General features: G+C 39.9%; 1 pseudogene; it reads right to left on the minus strand.

Annotated features, from left to right (window-relative positions):
* On the minus strand, positions 1 to 8102 carry LOC149254337 (7-deoxyloganetin glucosyltransferase pseudogene; annotated as a pseudogene).
* Between the last annotated feature and the right edge of the window lie 1082 nt (positions 8103 to 9184).

Genomic DNA, 9184 nt, shown 5'->3' on the forward strand with positions numbered 1-9184 from the left:
TTAAACGTCTGCTTCATCCATCTGGACTACCATTCGATGCATTCTTTTGAGGAATTATTTGGCCGAGTAACTTCTCTAAGTTGGTGTTAGAAGATCCTTCTTCCTCCACCGCTCGCTTCGCACTTTCCTTCAATTTTCCAATTCTTCTCCTCATTTTGTCTCCTTCTTCACCTCCTATTAAATTCCTCACCAACGCCGCCACCTCTTCTCTTTTCACCGTTTGTTTTAATTGCAGTCCTACGCTCCACTCTTCACAAACGAATTTCGCATTTGTATGTTGCTCGGCATAGAAGGGCCAGCATATCATCGGCACTCCCGCGCTTATGCTTTCCAACGTGGAGTTCCACCCGCTATGAGTCAGAAACCCTCCCACAGAAGGGTGGGACAGTACTTTTATTTGAGGCACCCACCCAACCAACAAACCTCTATCCTTTGTTTCTTCAATGAACTCTTTGGGCAATATGGCAGATTCACCATGAGCTATATCTTCTCGGACAACCCACAGAAAGTGTTGGTTGCTGGAAGCCAAACCCCATGCAAATTCCAGCAGTTGTTGATTAGACAAAACTGTAATGCTTCCCAAACAAACGTACATGACAGAGCATGGCTTCCGAGATTCCAACCATGTGAGACAGCTATTTTCTTCCTTCCACATACTCAATTCATCCGAGGATCCATCGTTATCTTTACAATGGAATGACTGAGAGAGCAGTAGAGGACCGATGTGTTGAAATCTAATTTCAACGCAGACCAAGAAAAACCGTGAACCAAGCCAGAAACCGTTCACCGGATTTTCTCGGAGCTATTTGCCGATGAAGGAATAATCCGGGAAGGAGCTCCGAGAAAATATGGAGCTGACGCGTGGTTGACCCCTGACGTAACGCAACGTAAGAATCTCGGAGGTTAACTTTCAGCACTTGTTGGTCTTCCGATATTGTTCTCCACCGTTGGATTTGCTCCCGTGTTCTCCGCCGTTGATCACCTGGAGCTGCATACGAACCCACATCAATTCAATGTTTTGCGTGGAGTAAAAGGTTTATGGTTGACCGCCGTAGGTAAAAGAATTTAATGATTGGTACAAGATTTTGGTGAGGCTCTTTTAATATGAGCATGGGCATGTTATAATATATGTTTTTATATATATTTATATACGGCATGTATTAAATAGGAAATCGTATGTAATAAGTTTAATGTTTTTTGTATTGACTTTTAAAAAATGTTATGTATTGCACACGGGAGGTAAAAAAAATGTATGGGTATTCACAGCAGTGAAAAATGTTGATGGTGCGGTAAAAGAAAAAGGAGAACCAGAGGATGTATGCACTGCAGTGCACAAATGTCTTTTGTAATGTTTTGTGAGGCTTAGTAAAACAGAGGTGTAAGAAAAACCATGTGTGGTTTTGCAAGTGCATAAAGAAAGTGGTGGAGCGTTTTTTTTTTTTTTTTTTTTTTTTTTTTTTTTTTTTTGTAACTCTGTAAGTCTTGTTTTTTACAGCAGTATGTAAAAGTGTTTTACACCAGTAAATGTAAAATGGAGGTTTTACAGCAGTAAAAGTTATTGGGAATTTTCCAGCAGTGTAAATTCTCATATGGAGACAAAGTAAATGTTTTTTTTGATGAATAGAAATATTTTATGGTGAAATCCTCTGTTCCTCAGTGAAATTTTTTTTAAGTCTTCTTCTGCACAAAAGCTCCTGGAAGGGTAGAAACAGAGCATTGCCTCTGTGTGTTTGTTTATTTGGTTTTTGGTATTTTCCCCATGAAAAATACCCAACAGTGGTATCAGAGCTAGCTTAGGCTCTTTAAAAAAGTTCAAGAAGCTGAAGGGAGAAGGTTGTTGCTGCAGCAAAACTTCTCAGGCAGACAGAAGACTCAGACATCAAAGGATTCAGGTATTTCAAAAGTTTTTTTTGTGTTGCTGAAGAAACAGTCAGCTGTTTTAAACACACAGTCAAGGATTTAGAGACATAGATCAGAATACAAGGAATGGCTAGCACAAGCACTGGTATGGGTTTGTTTAACACCCAGCTCCCACAGTTTAATGGGAAGAACTATGACTACTGGTCAATAACTATGACAGCCCTGCTTGCTTCCCAAGACTTATGGGAAATAGTTGAAGAAGGTTTTGAAGAACCAGCAGATGAAACTGAGTTCAATGCATTAACTCAAGGAGAGAAGGATCTGCTGAAGAACAATAGGAAGAAAGATTCAAAAGCCCGTGTATTGTTGTATCTAGCAGTAGACCAGAGTATGTTTCCAAGGTTAGCAGCAGCTAAGACAGCCAATGAAGCATGGCAAACCCTTAAGACAGCCTATCAAGGCATGGAGAGAGTGAAGACAGCAAAACTACAATTGTTGAGAAAGGATTTTGAGAACTTGAACATGAAGGAGTCAGATAACATTGACTCATTCTTCACTCATGTGATTGGTGTAATCACACAAATGAGAACTCATGGAGAAACCATTGAAGACAGAAGAATTGTGGAGAAAATATTGAGGGTCTTACCCTCAAGGTTTGATGCCATAGTCACCACCATTGAAGAGACAAAGGATCTCTCAAGCTATTCAGTTGATGAGCTGCATGCATCACTGATAACACATAAGCAGAGGTTGAGTAGGAATGAAAACTCATCTCTTGAGCAAGCCTTCAAGACCCAGATGTCCTTTGGAAGAGGCAGAGGTCAAGGCAGAGGAAACAAAAGAGGAAGAGGCAGAAGCCAGAATAGAGGTGGAAGGAACAACTCATCAAATGCACAAGGAAGAGGCAACAATCCAAATCAGAACCAAGGCCAAGGCAGCAGCCAACAAGGAGGACAACATCATGCTCAAGGACAAAGGTATGATAAATCTAATGTTCAATGCTATTATTGCAAAAAGTATGGACATTATGCTAGTGATTGTAGAAAGAAACAACATGATATGAACAGCAGACAAAATGCAAATGTTACAAGAGAAAACAACAGTCAAGAAAATGTCCTGTTAGCTTGTAACATGGCTGAAACACATAGTGAGGACATATGGTTTTTAGACTCAGGTTGCAGCAACCATATGACCGGAAACATAGCCTTCTTTTCTGCCCTAGATAAAAATGTGAAATCAGAAGTCACACTAGGAACTGATAGTAAAGTGTCTGTTATGGGAAGAGGAGAAATAAAAATACTTTCAAAGCAAGGAGAAAGGAAAACCATAGCAGATGTATACTATGTCCCCGGAATGAGATGTAATCTCTTGAGTATTGGACAGCTTGTCCATAAGGACTACAATGTTTTCTTTAAAAATGATGTGTGCACCATCATGGATATACCACCCAGCAAAAGATGCATTGCTGAAGTGAAGATGACAAGGAACAGGATGTTCCCTCTCCGGATCAGGGCAGACATGAAGAACAAAAGGGAAATGGCAGCAGTCACCGAAGAGGCCTTCCAAAGCGTGCCAAAGGATGAGAACTGGTTATGGCACTTGAGATTCGGGCATCTAAATTTTGGAGGTCTAAACTTATTGAGCAGAAAAGGAATGGTAAGAGGATTACCATTGATAGAGAAACCGGACAGCCTGTGTGAAGGCTGCATTTTGGGAAAACAACATAGAGAAAGTTTTCCATCAGGGAAGAGCATAAGGGCAAAGACACCCTTAGAGATTATCCACTCAGATTTGTGTGGACCAATGCAAGCTCCATCATTAGCAGGCAGTCTATATTTCTTGACATTCATTGATGATTTTACAAGAAAGACTTGGATATATTTCCTCAAGAACAAAAGTGAAGTCTTTGAGAAATTCCAAAACTTCAAAGCATTTGTTGAAAACCAAAGCGCGCTGCACATAAAAGTATTGAGAACTGATAGAGGAGGTGAGTATATCTCAAATGAATTCCTAAAGTTTTGTAGAGAAAATGGAATACATAAACAGTTCACAACTCGGTACACTCCGCAGCAAAATGGAGTTGCTGAAAGGAAGAACAGGACCATCATGGATATGGCGAGGAGCATGCTGAAGGCAAAGCATTTGCCAAATGAGTATTGGGCTGAAGCTGTACATTGTGCAGTTTATATATTGAACAGGTGTCCTACAAAAGCAGTCATGAACAAAGTGCCAGAAGAGGCATGGAGTGGGAGAAAGCAAGGAGTCACCCACATGAGAGTTTTTGGATGTGTGGCCTATGCACACATTCCAGATCAGCTAAGGAGGAAGTTGGACAGCAAAGGGGAGAAATGCATCTTCATTGGATACAGTGATGAATCCAAAGCCTACAGGCTGTACATTCCATCTAACAAGAAGTTCTTTGTCAGCAGGGATGTTCAATTTATTGAAGAGGAAGCTTGGGATGGAAGCATAGAGAAAACAGTGAATGTTAAAAACTGTTTGTCTCATGATGAAGATGAAGAGGAGGTGGCTGAAATGCATCCCCAAACAGCAGCGCCAACACAAGGACAACAAGGTACACCATTGAGGATCAATGAGAGTGCTTCTCCAAGCACACCACAAGGAGGAAATTCAAGTGCATCTTCAAGCACTTGCACACCAAGTGAACGAGGTAAGAAGTTTAGAAATCTAAGTGAAATTTATGAAGAAGGAATGAATTCCTTATTTGCCTTGTATTGTCATGTTGATGATCCTATTCATTTTGAAGAAGCAATTAAAGATAGGAAATGGATAGAAGCTATGGATGAGGAGATGAATGCCATAGAGAGAAACAAAGCATGGGATTTGGTTGAGTTACCAAAAGGCAAAGAAGTCATTGGTGTGAAATGGGTCTATAAGACCAAGAGCAATGCTGAAGGCAAGATAGAAAGGCACAAGGCAAGGCTGGTTGTCAAAGGCTACAAGCAGCAGTATGGGAGAGATTATGAGGAGACTTTCGCACCGGTTGCAAGAATGGAAACCGTGAGAGCAGTGCTATCCATAGCAGCTCAAAATAAATGGAAAGTCTACCAAATGGACGTGAAATCAGCATTCCTAAATGGAGTGTTAAAAGAAGAGGTTTATGTTGAACAGCCTCTCGGCTATGAGAAGAAAGGTGAAGAGCACAAAGTGTGCAAATTGAAGAAAGCTCTTTATGGGCTGAAGCAAGCGCCAAGAGCATGGTACAGCCGGATAGATTCATATCTATTAGATAATGAATTTGACAAATGTGAAGGAGAACCCACAGTCTACATCAAAGAAAAGGATGGTAAAATTTTAATTGTTGTCTTGTATGTAGATGATGTTATTTTCACAGGTAATGATGATCAGCTTATTGAGAATTTTAAATCAGTCATGAAGAGTGAATTTGAAATGACTGACATGGGTTTCTTGAGATACTTCTTAGGCATAGAAGTAGATCAAAATGAAAAAGGAATTTTTATATCTCAAGCAAGATATGTAAATCAAATTTTGAGCAGATTTAAGATGGAAGAATGCAAGGCAGCAATCACTCCCACAGTAATGGGATTAAAGCTCAGCAGAGAGGACAGCAGCAAGGATTTTGATCCGAGTTTGTACAAGAGTATTGTAGGCAGCCTCATGTATTTAACAGCAACTAGGCCTGATTTGATGTATGCTGTTAGTTTGATTTCCAGGTTCATGGAGAGGCCAAAGGAGGCACATTGGCAGGCAGCAAAGAGAATTTTGAGGTATGTCAAAGGTACCAAAATGTTTGGAATTCTATATCATGCCTCAGAACATTCAGATTTGGTTGGATACACAGATAGCGATTGGGCTGGAAGTGTAGATGATCGGAAGAGCACTTCCGGTTATGTTTTTCATATGGGTTCAGGAGCCATTTCATGGGCTTCTAAGAAGCAGTCCATTGTAGCATTGTCTACAGCAAAGGCTGAATATGTGGCAGCTACAGCAGCAGCATGTCAAGCAGTGTGGATGAGAAGAATGTTGAGAAGCTTAGGCCAAGAGCAGGCAAAAGCGACAGTGATCTTTTGTGACAATAGCTCAGCTATTGCATTGTCAAAGAATTCAGTGTTTCATAAGAGAACGAAACACATTGATACCAGGTTTCACTACATCAGAGAATTGGTGAACAATGGAGAAATTGTCCTAGAACATTGCAGGACTCAAGAACAGGTAGCAGACATCTTGACAAAGCCACTTGATCAGAAGAGCTTTGAATTTTTGAGAAAGTGTCTGGGTATGACTGAATGCCCAGCTGTTGAAATTAAAGGGGAGTGTTGAAATCTAATTTCAACGCAGACCAAGAAAAACCGTGAACCAAGCCAGAAACCGTTCACCGGATTTTCTCGGAGCTATTTGCCGATGAAGGAATAATCCGGGAAGGAGCTCCGAGAAAATATGGAGCTGACGCGTGGTTGACCCCTGACGTAACGCAACGTAAGAATCTCGGAGGTTAACTTTCAGCACTTGTTGGTCTTCCGATATTGTTCTCCACTGTTGGATTTGCTCCCGTGTTCTCCGCCGTTGATCACCTGGAGCTGCATACGAACCCACATCAATTCAATGTTTTGCGTGGAGTAAAAGGTTTATGGTTGACCGCCGTAGGTAAAAGAATTTAATGATTGGTACAAGATTTTGGTGAGGCTCTTTTAATATGAGCATGGGCATGTTATAATATATGTTTTTATATATATTTATATACGGCATGTATTAAATAGGAAATTGTATGTAATAAGTTTAATGTTTTTTGTATTGACTTTTAAAAAATGTTATGTATTGCACACGGGAGGTAAAAAAAATGTATGGGTATTCACAGCAGTGAAAAATGTTGATGGTGCGGTAAAAGAAAAAGGAGAACCAGAGGATGTATGCACAGCAGTGCACAAATGTCTTTTGTAATGTTTTGTGAGGCTTAGTAAAACAGAGGTGTAAGAAAAACCATGTGTGGTTTTGCAAGTGCATAAAGAAAGTGGTGGAGCGTTTTTTTTTTTTTTTTTTTTGTAACTCTGTAAGTCTTGTTTTTTACAGCAGTATGTAAAAGTGTTTTACACCAGTAAATGTAAAATGGAGGTTTTACAGCAGTAAAAGTTATTGGGAATTTTCCAGCAGTGTAAATTCTCATATGGAGACAAAGTAAATGTTTTTTTTGATGAATAGAAATATTTTATGGTGAAATCCTCTGTTCCTCAGTGAAAATTTTTTTTAAGTCTTCTTCTGCACAAAAGATCCTGGAAGGGTAGAAACAGAGCATTGCCTCTGTGTGTTTGTTTATTTGGTTTTTGGTATTTTCCCCATGAAAAATACCCAACACGATGGGATATACACGGAAGTTAAGTCTGAGTGCCTCTAAGACTGGGCCTTCCAGTTCTTCGAATGTGTTAACTATTACTGCGGCTGCTGATAATGTACCTTGGCCTTGAATCATACTATATTGAACAGCCAGATCCGAAATGTCTGTGACTAAGAGTAAGTTTGGAAGATCCCTCAGCCGCAGCGGGGGCATTCCCGGGATGCAAGTGATTCTCACTTCGTCAAGATATTCCTCGGTGAGGCAGCTTTCATCTGTCAAACATGAAAACTATTCTATCATAATAAAGCAGGATGCACCTGATCGCTTATGTGTGGGTGCAATTAACAGGAAAAGAGACAGGAAGATGTTAATATTTGTTGCTTACCTTTGAGAGGAAGATATCCTTTGTCTATGAGCATAGGAATGGGAAAAAAGGACGTGAAACCGAACGCGCTGGTCGGCCAGAAAGCAACTCTGGGAACACCATATTCGTCCGCAACAACCTGCGTCTTTGATAGAAGTCCATCAGGCACAATGAAGGAGACTCGAGGAACGTCGGGAAGACGTCGGAGTTTCTCCATCACCTTCCGTAAATGAATATGAGCGTGAATCTCCATCGAAATGAAGAGCTCCTCAAGAATTTGATTTGACTATACCCGTGTTGGGCGGGTAGCCCGTCCGGCACAGTTTCGAATCTAATATTCATATGATTCTTATTTTGCATCATGGAATCTTCACGGGTCATAATTGACCCAGACTCAGAAAGGCGCCTTTGGACAAATTCGGTAGTGACGAAAGTGATATAGAACCCGCGGCTGGACAGAACATTGGCCAGGTTCATGAAAGGCTTTATGTGGCCCTGTAGCGGAAATGGAAATAATAGGGTATGGAGGGCACCATTATCAACTGAAACTGATTCCGATGCTTCCATGTTCTCATTCATGAAGGGAAAGACAGTGAGAAGGATCTGAACTACTGAAGGAGCTCAGAGATGCGAAGAGGGATCTGAACTCTGGAAGAAGCGCAGAGTTGTGGGGCTATTTATAGAGTTATTCCATGGCATTAGAGTTGCAGTTCCCACAATATTGTTGACACTTAGAAATGCGTATAAAATAATGTCGTAGGCACCTCACATCTGACGGCCGCACCAATGGAAAAATCCAAAACTTATGTTATATTATCACATCATGTTTGGACTTATTCTCGCATATTATTATGTCAGGTTTCCCGATTTAGTACTTCATATTATATGATATTATGGTTTCCCGATTTATCACTTCATATTATATGATATTATGGTTCTTGATCTTCCATGACGAATGGTTGGACACTGCGGCGTCAACTGATGCCAACTGGAGATGGAAGGGATTTAAAAACGCAACCCTTCAATAAATTGCATGCAGTCACCGGTGAATATTATATTCGGGAGTCGCCCATACATTTATACATTTTATATACCTAGATGACCGAATGAATTGATCTAAACCACAAGCAAACATAACTTTCTGATAATAAGAAAATTTAATAGCTGTAATCTAAATTTTTCTAGGTCTGTAATGTAAAATTCTGAAATTTAACAGTTGTAATCCAAATTTTGCAAAAAAAAATTCTAAGTTTGTCCCACTAAGCTATGTTTATCCCATTATTCTGAAATTTAAGAACTGGCAGAAATTTCCATTTTTATCCAAATTATGCGGAAATTTCCATTTTTATTCCAGCATTCTGAAATTTAACAACTTATTTTTAATTTCCAGGTTCGTCGGACTACGGGATTTTTATTCCAGCATTCCGAAATTTAACAGCTGTAATACAAATTTTGCAGAAATTTCCAGTTTCGTCAGACTACGCGATTTTTATCCCGGCAAAACAGTTGCGTTATAAATTAAAATTTAAAATTAAAAAAAGATAAACAAGTTGATGCGGGATTGTTACACTTTGGCATTTACACCTAGACTTATACGGACAGCATCTCTCAAATATATAAATCATTTTTCCAAAACAGGGATACTGAAG

The sequence above is a fragment of the Pinus tabuliformis genome, chromosome 7 (assembly GCF_031772625.1).
Source record: "Pinus tabuliformis cultivar Carrire ecotype Pingquan chromosome 7, CPIR1, whole genome shotgun sequence".
Lineage (NCBI taxonomy): Eukaryota > Viridiplantae > Streptophyta > Pinopsida > Pinales > Pinaceae > Pinus > Pinus tabuliformis.